Here is a 9331-nt window from a genome sequence, read left to right as displayed (position 1 = left end):
GCATAATCTGAACTTAACCTAAACCAGTCCCTGTGGGAACAAACTTGACTTACATCTTATACTACTTGTGATCACGTGCGCTTGCATGTATTTTTGCGTGTCTTTTAGTGCGAACAAGTTTCGGTTGCCGCTGCCGAGGATATCGGTGTTAAATTTAGTTTATGTGCTTGACATCAGTGGTCGTTAAAGTTCAATGACTTGGATATTTTACTTACTTGTTTACTTTGTTTGTGTTTCAGGTACTCTAGAGAGCTTGTATGTGAACGTGTTCTAAATCTCGTAAGGAAACACTAGACGAAGTTGAGTTGGTTGAAGAAGTTTTTGAAGAAGTGGAAAAAGTTGCAGAAGAAGTTGTTATTGCAATGGGAGAACCAACAGCGAATCTGCAAGCTTTGATGGATTATTCTCAACCGAAGATTAATGACATTCAGTCTAGCATTCGTAGACCAACCATTGGGCCTAATACTTTTGAAATCAAGTGTAGCACGATTTAAATAGTGCAATCCAGTTTGGGGGTTCTCCAACGGAAGATCCCAACATACACATTAGAGATTTCATCGAGATCTATGATACTTTCAAATTCAACAATGTTTCTGAAGACATTGTAAAGCTGAGGGTTTTCCCATTTTCTCGGAGGGATAAAGCTAAGTGCTGGTTTCATTCTCTACCATCAGGTTCCATCACTACTTGGGAGGATCTTTCTCAGAAGTTTCTTACTGAATTCTTCCCTGTGGCGAAGACAGCTGCAATCAGAAACACGCCTACTCAATATGTGCATCAATCGGGAGAATCTTTGTGTGAATCTTCGGAGCGCTACAAGGAGATGCTTAGGAAGTGTCCTCATTATGGCATGCCTGATTGGATGATTATCAATTGCTTTTATAATGGTTTAGGAGCGCAGTCCAGACCCATGCTCGATGTAGCATCAGGTGGAGCCTTATGGGCTAAGAGCTATGATGAAGCTTATGAGCTAATTGAATTGACGACGGCTAATGAATATCAGAACCTAACTCACGCCAAGGTAGCAGGAATTCTGGAGGTGGATACAACTATGTCTATAGATGCTCAGCTAAAGGCGTTAACGATGAAAGTGGAATTATTTGGCTAATTATGGAGTTAATCAGATCATTAGTGTCTGTGAGCTTTGTGCAGGTGCGCATGAGACGGAGCAGTGTGCTATATCTAGTGAATCAGCTCAGTTTGTGAGCAACGTTTAGAGGTCGCATCAACCAGTTCCTTCTACTTATCATCTTAACAACCGGAATCATCCCAACTTCAGCTGGAGCAACAACCAGAATGCGGTACAACAGCCTTATCAGCAGTTTGGAGCAAAGCAATTCAACACTCCTGGTTTTCAAGAACAATATGCACCAAGAAAATAACTCCAACTTCAACAACAATCGCATGGGAATGCCAGACAATCTACTAATGAAAAATCTGAATTGGAGGAGTTGAGGCTGATGTGCAAAATCCAAGCGGTTTCTATCAAAATTTTGGAGAATCAAATAGGGCAAATTGCCAATGCTTTGTTGAACTGTCAACCAGGAACTCTTCCTAGTGATACAGAAGCTAATCCAGGAAAGAGGGAAGTCAAGGAGTAGTTGAAGGCAATCACATTGAGGTCTAGAAAGGCCACGAGCCCCCAATTTCAGCAAGATGAAGATTCTGTTCAGAATACAGGTACATCTGCACCTTTGCCCATTCCAGAAAATGAGATTGTAGCTGAAAAAGCTGTGTAGAAGGATGCCGAGGTTGAACCGAAGAAGAAAGCTATTGAAAGACATCCTCCTGAGAGTAATACAGGGGATAAGCAGGTCTACCCACCTCCTCCATATCCTAAAAGGCTTCAAAAGCAGAAGTTTGATAAGCAATTTGCTAAATTTTTGGAAGTTTTCAAGAAGTTGCATATTAACATACCTTTTGCTGAAGCTCTTGAACAGATGCCGAGCTATGCTAAATTCATGAAGGGTATTCTATCTCAGAAGCTAAAACTTGAAGACTTATGTTGAGTGGCAATTATGACACTTTATTATGCTCTAATAAGCTTTGAATTGATGTATTTGTACTCAAGTTGTTAAGTGTTTTAATGTGTTTTCTATTATTTTTACATTTCCGGCATTATCTAGGTAATTAGGTGAATTAGCATTATTTTAGTGCTAATTTGGTGTCAAGGTGGTGTTGGAATAAAAGCTCGTGGAAAGCCGGCTCGAAGCAGCAAGGAAAAAGATGAAATCTGAGTTTTTCCCAGAAGGACGGCGCACCCGCGGTGTGATAGTGCGTGGTCGCGACATGATTCCAGAATGACAGCGCGCCCGCGTTATAATAGCGCACGGCCGTGCCGGTACGAAAGTTTTGAGTCCTGATTCTAATGCAATTCTAATTGGGAGACTTCCAGATTGATTAGGGTTGCTTTATATATTCAAATAAGAACGTTTTCATGAGAGGGACGTACTAGAGCGCAAGGAGAGCCGTAAGAAGACTGTATTAGCATGATTCAACGAAGACGAAGAAGATCTTGTTTTTACTTGTGAATCTTTGTTTTAAGTTATAACTTGGATGCTAGTTTTCTTACTTGTGAACCCTTACTCTTGTTTCGTACTTGGTTTTGTTATTTAAGTATAAAGACTACGTTTGTTATACCATACTTTCATCGGAACCCACGTTGATGATGAGCCCAATTATGGGCTAATCGTTATCGTGGGGTTCTAGCGAATTTATTTATGGATTTATTTAGTTAAATTGTTTCGATGCCTTAGTGTGTGGTGATCCTATGATAAACTAGTATTGGTTGTGCGTATTCGTCTTATAAGAGTCGCGAACTTGTAAGATAGCGTGTTAATTCTTAATGAAGCGACAGTGAATTTAAGGATTTAGAACTTGCCATGCTAGCATAGGTTCATGTGTTATTATTATGCATGATTCGTAGGTAATTTTACCCGTCTTACTTTCCCTATGTAATCAAGATAGATATATTATGATTAAACCGTTATATTGTCAAATTCTATAGATATATAGGGTCTCATTATAATAGGTGTCTATTCAGCTTCTATCTCTTTTGTGGATGTCTGGTAGTATGGTACTCGTGCAACGAAAGTTGGCGTTTATCAGTTTCGTGTTATCTGATTAGTGTCATCACCATTGCATGCCTAGGTTAAGAACAATAAGGCTATTAAATGAAATATTTAATGAAGTTAGAATTCCATGTTGTCATATATATTAATTCAACTAATCTCATTGTCTTAGTTATAATTGTTAGCTTGATTCTTAGTTATAAATAACCCAAATTGTTATCGTCTTAGCATTGAATAATAACCATACATTGTTGCTTAAGTGCATGAATTAAATAGTTAACCAACGTCAGTCTCTGTGGGAACGAACTAGAAAAGATTCTATATTACTTGCAAACGCGTATACTTGCGTGAATTATTAACTCGTGTTTAACGACTAACAAGTTTTTGGCGCCGCTGCCAGGGACTACAGTGTTAATTTATAGTTTAGGTGCTTTCCATCAGTGGTCGTTAAAGTTCATTGACTCGGACATTGTTACTTATTTGTTTCCTTGTCTTATTTCAGGTACTCTAGCGAGGGTGTATGCATACGTGTTCGCGTACTCGTAAGAGAACATTGGATAAAGACGAGGAAGAGCTTGTGGTGGTTCGAAGGGAAGTTTTTGAGGAAGAAAAGAAGGTAGAAAAAGAAGAGAAAGTCTAGGAACCAGCTTTAGTAGAGATGGGTGATCAAGCAGAAAATCCTAAGGCTTTGATGGACTATTCTCAGCCTAAGATCAATGACATTCAGTCAGGCATCATCAGGCCAGCCATTAGGTCTAACACTTTTGAGATCAAGTCAAGCACGATTCAGATGATACAAAACTCAGTTCAGTTTGGGGGTTCCCCTACTGAAGACCCCAACATGCACATCAGGGATTTCATCGAGATCTGCGATACTTTCAAATTTAATAATGTGAATGAAGATGCTATCAAGCTGTGACTCTTCCCATTCTCTTTGAGGGACAAAGCTAAGTGCTGGTTATATTCTCTACCAGTAGGGTCTATCATCACATGGGAAGATCCTGCTCAAAACTTTCTCACTAAATTATTCCCTATGGCGAACACTGCTGCAATCATGAATGTTCTTACTCAGTTTGCTCAGCAAACTGGAGAATCTCTGTGTGAGGCTTGGGATCGATATAAGGAGATGCTAAGAAAGTGCCCACACCATGGCATGCCTGATTGGATGATTATTAACTATTTCTACAATGGATTGGGTGCTACTTCTAGACCCATGCTTGATGCAGCATCAGGAGGAGCCTTGTGGGCTAAAAGCTATGATGAAGCTTATGAACTTATTGAACTGATGGTTGCTAATGAGTACCAGAATCCTTCCCAGAGACTGACTCAGGGAAAGGTAGCAGGAATTCTGGAGTTGGATGTAGCAACTGCTATAGCTGCCCAACTTAAGACTTTGAAGATGAAGGTGGACACTTTGGCTAATTATGGAGTTAATCAAATCGCTAGTATCTGTGAGCTTTATGCTAATGCCCACGAGACTGATCAGTGCATAATTTCTAGTGAATCAGCTCAGTTCGTGAGTAACTTTCAGCATTCGCAGCAACCTGTGCCAGCCACTTATCATCCCAACAACCGCAATCATCATAATTTTAGTTGGAGCAACACCCAGAATACGGTTCAACAGCCTTATCAGCAGTATCGAGCTAAGCAGTACAACCCCCTGGTTTTCAATAACCACAATATGCACCAAGAAAATAAATCCAGCTGCAACAAGCCAATGAAAAATCTGAATTAGAGGAGTTGGAACTTATGTGCAAGAGTCAAGCTGTTTCTATCAAGACCTTGGAAAATCAAATTGGGTAAATTGCCAATGCCTTGCTTAATCATCAACCTGGTACACTACCTAGTGATACTGAAGTGCCAGAAAAGAGGGAAGCTAAGGAGTAGGTAAAGGCAATCACTTTAAGGTCTGGAAAGGTCGCTAATCCCGAACAAACTCAAGTGTTGACTGAAGAAGCAGATGCTAAAAAAGAAGTAGAGCAGCAGGAAGTAGAAGTGGAACCAAGGAAGGCTACTGTTGAGCACACTCCTCCTGAGGGTAATACAGGGGAGAAACAAATCTATCCTCCACCGCCTTTTCCTAAGCGGCTGCAGAAGAAAAAGCTGGACAAGCAATTTGAGAAGTTTCTGGAGGTGTTCAAGAAACTTCATATCAACATACCTTTCACTGAGGCTCTTGAGCAGATGCCTAGTTATGCAAAGTTTATGAAAGGTATTCTCTCTCGGAAAGTGAAGCTAGATGATTTAGAGACATTCGCTCTTACAGAAGAATGCAGTGCTGTGCTGCAATAGAAGTTGCCTCCGAAGCTTAAAGATCCAGGAAGCTTCACTACTCCTTGTACTATTGGAAAAGTGTCTATTGACAGATGCTTATGTGACTTGGGAGCTAGCATTAATCTAATGCCATTATCAATCTTCAAGAAGTTGGACTTACCTGATCCAAAACAGACTTATATGACCTTACAGTTAGCCAATCGTTCCATTACATATCCGCGAGGTATTATGGAGGATGTCTTGGTCAAGGTTGATAAACTCATCTTCCCTGCTGATTTCATAATTCTTGATTTTAAGGAGGATAAGAAGATTCCCATATTCTTGGGAAGACCTTTCTTGGCGACAGGACGAACCTTAATAGATGTGTAGAAGGGTGAGCTCACAATGCGAGTACTGGATCAGGATGTAACTTTTAATGTGTTCAATGCTATGAAGTTTCCTACAGAAAATGAGGAATGCCTAAAAGTGGAGTTGGTTGATTCCGTGGTTACTTAAGAACTTGATCAATTGTTAAGGTCTGATGCCTTAGAGAAAGCCTTACGAAGGTGAAGAACAATTGCAGTATTTGAATGCTTCTCCCTAGAAGAGGAAGATGGATATGCCTTTTGAATCTCTTGGAATGGAGGAATTGAACAAAGCTCCTAAACGCCTCAAGCCATCTATTGAGGAAGCTCCCACTCTTGAGCTTAAGCCTTTAACCGAGCATTTAAGGTATGCATTTTTAGGTGATGCATCTACTTTGCCTGTTATTATGGCATCTGAACTTACAGGTTGTGATGAGGAAAAGCTTCTGAGGATTCTGAGAGAGTTCAAATCGGCAATTGGCTGGACTATAGTAGATATAAAGGGAATCAGCCCTTCTTATTGTATGCATAAAATTCTGCTAGAGAAAGGTAGCAAGCCTATGGTCGAGCAGCAAAGAAGACTTAATCCAATCATGAAGGAAGTAGTGAAGAAGGAAATTCTGAGGTGGCTAGATGCAGGAATCATCTATTCTATTTCAGACAGTGCTTGGGTAAGCCCAGTTCAATGTGTACCAAAGAAAGGTGGAATTACAGTGGTAGCAAATGAGAAGAATGAGCTTATTCCTACTAGAACAGTCATGGGGTGGAGAGTTTGCATGGACTACAGGAAGTTGAACAAGGCTACAAGGAAGGATCACTTCCCTCTTCCTTTCATTGATCAGATGCTTGATAGATTGGCTGGGCATGATTACTATTATCTTCTAGATGGCTATTCAGGTTACAATCAGATTTGTATCGCTCGAGAAGATCAGAAGAAAACTACCTTCACTTGTCCATTTGGTACTTTCACTTTCTGACGAATTTCTTTTGGTCTGTGTGGTGCACCAGCCATATTTCAGAGATGTATGATGGCCATCTATTCTGATATGATTGGCCAGAATGTGGAGGTTTTCATGGACAATTTCATATTATTTGGCGATTCTTTTGATGAATGCTTTTAAAATTTTGGACACGTTCTCAAAAGATGTGTTGAGACCAATCTGGTTCTCAATTGGGAGAAATGTCACTTTATGGTGCGACAGGGCATTATTCTTGGGCACAAGGTTTCTATTAAGGGTCTAGAGGTGGACAAGGCCAAAGTGGGGGTCATTGAGAATCTTCCTCCACCTATTTCTGTTAAGGGAATTCACAGTTTTCTTCGTCATGCGGGTTTATATAGGCGATTCATCAAAGACTTCTCTAAGGTTTCAAAGCCATTGTGCAGTTTGCTAGAGAAAGATTATTATTCCCAAGGAACTAACAATGAGATTTATAGAAGGGGGTTGAATGTAAATCTCAAAACTCTTTCAAGTTTTGAGCAGTTTCAAAAGCTAAGTGTATGATGAAGAGATGTGTGTGAATTGCTTTGAGCAGGTGCAGACAGATGTATATTCAAAACACAAATGTAAAGAATACAAAGCTTTTAAAAACTTTTCTGGTGGATTTGTTGTTCCACCAGAGATGTGTATTTCAGAAAATCTGTGATACAAAGAATTGATCACAGCTGCTTCCTAGTACAAACTAGATGATTTTCTCTCTATGTTTTTCTAAACAGCTCGGGAAAATTCACACCTAATTACTAGCTGCAACTTGGTTTATATATCACCAAGTTTACAAGTGAAGACAAAGATAAAATATAATTATAAAATAGTTCTTCACATGTTTCTTCTTCATTTCTCTATCCAATGCAATCTAAGATAATATGTGAATCTTTGAATACTTCATTGTTTGCACCAGAATGGAAATGCTGTTTTTTCTTGATTCCTCCAAGTGCTTACCACATTCCAATTATCTCTGTCAACCCATGTGCCTCTGTCAGCTTATGAATTGTCACTATCAACTGCTATGGAACTAAGCATCCGTTGAAGCTTTCATCCGTTGATGACTTTATCCGTTGATGCTTTAGTGACATCCGTTGATGCTTTAACAGTTGAAGCTTTATCCGTTGATGCACTCATCCGTTGATGGATGTTATCCGTTGAAGCTTTGGAGACATCCGTTGAAGTTTTTTTCTCATCCGTTGAAGGCCTTTAATCTATCAGTTGATACTACTTCATTTATATAAAATTACAAGGCATGAAATATTTATAATTAGCCCTCCTATTTACATATCCACTATTAGTCAACATGACTTATAATTTCCCATAACTTCTAAGAATTATTACTTAAATACAGAGACTGAAATGTGCTAAAGACTAAACTTATTTCTAAGTAAAGCTACTCCATCAACGGATAGCCAAAGTGGTCTTATCCGTTGAGGCTACAAACATTAGATTTCTACTTAAGTATTTTGTTTAACTTATTATCAAACTAATACATATACTCCTAACAATCTCCCTCTAGTAGGCATAAATTCAGGGTTAACTTGATGATAACAAAACACTTAACAAATATATGAGTTGAAACCAAGTAGAAATTCAAAAGTGTTGCAAAAGTGTATGTACTGAGATAAAATTGAAGATTTACAGTGTTTCCAAGTGTGCTCCTTTAGTCTGAGCAAATCATTTTCTTTTCCTTTGTTCCCTTGTTTTCTTCCCTAGCCTCCTATCAATTTCCTCTATATGGAGTTGGAGTTGTCTGTAGAATTCAGCTTCATCTTCTTCACTGATATCCAACTTAGATTGCATGTCCTTGAGAGTTTCATTACTGGCAATTTTAAGCTGGTCTTCAAGTCTGAAAAATCTTCTAACTCCTTTATTGTCTCTGAACTCCATCAACCAATGAGGTGATTTATGAATTGTAATTCCATGCTCAGGGATGAGTAATGTTCTAGGCAAGGAATTTGACTCCGACAAATTCTTCCTTATGCTGGCAATCTTGTTGAGAATATCAGTTTTGGCAGTCCTGGTAAAGCCAGTATCCCTTTTGATAGCTGAGTAGACTCTAATCGAGGTAGAATAGCCCTCACTTAGAATTCTTTGAAGAGGCCAAGTCCTTTCCACACTTCTTTATACTTGAACACTAGCCTTTCTGGTAGCTATCTATAGGCATTTATTCCCCTTACTTCCTCCAGCTCATCCAGGAAGAGTTCAATATCTGTATATTCTTTTATGTCATAAAGGTGAACATAATCATCCTTTGAGGCTTGTGGCTTAGGCTTAGGTTTATGTTTCTGAGTGAATTTACTTGAGGTTAGGGGAGGTGTTGATTTGGATTTTTTTTCAGTTTCTTTAGTGGTGGAGAGGTAGTTAGGAAGGTAGGCAATTTGATGGTGTCCCAATCAATAGGTTCCTCTTTAGGGATGATTGTTTCACCATGAATATTTATACTGGGATCAGCCACAACAGGTTCAGGAATAGAAGGTAATGGTTTGGATTTTGATTGGGTTTCCCCAGTGTCATCTTCACTCTTCCTTTTTGCCTTGGCCTTCTTTCTGTTCCCTTTCTGCCATTCCTTTCTTTCCTCACTTCTTTCCTCCACACTTTCACCAACCATATTCCCCATATCCACATTTATGCTTTCAATCTTGTCTCCTTCACTCTT

At 39.2% G+C, this 9331-nt stretch overlaps 2 non-coding genes across 2 annotated transcripts; both read right to left on the bottom strand.

Annotated features, from left to right (window-relative positions):
* Positions 1–745: 745 nt before the first annotated feature.
* Positions 746–852, bottom strand: LOC141715983 (small nucleolar RNA R71). Its single transcript, XR_012572720.1, has one exon. It is a non-coding gene; the product is annotated as a small nucleolar RNA R71 (small nucleolar RNA).
* A 3267-nt stretch (positions 853–4119) lies between these two features.
* Positions 4120–4226, bottom strand: LOC141716161 (small nucleolar RNA R71). Its single transcript, XR_012572881.1, has one exon. It is a non-coding gene; the product is annotated as a small nucleolar RNA R71 (small nucleolar RNA).
* Between the last annotated feature and the right edge of the window lie 5105 nt (positions 4227–9331).

This window comes from Apium graveolens, chromosome 3 (genome assembly GCF_009905375.1).
Source record: "Apium graveolens cultivar Ventura chromosome 3, ASM990537v1, whole genome shotgun sequence".
In the NCBI taxonomy this organism is placed as follows: domain Eukaryota; kingdom Viridiplantae; phylum Streptophyta; class Magnoliopsida; order Apiales; family Apiaceae; genus Apium; species Apium graveolens.
Note: the sequence above shows the minus strand (reverse complement) of the source record. Positions and strands in the feature narration are given on the sequence as shown.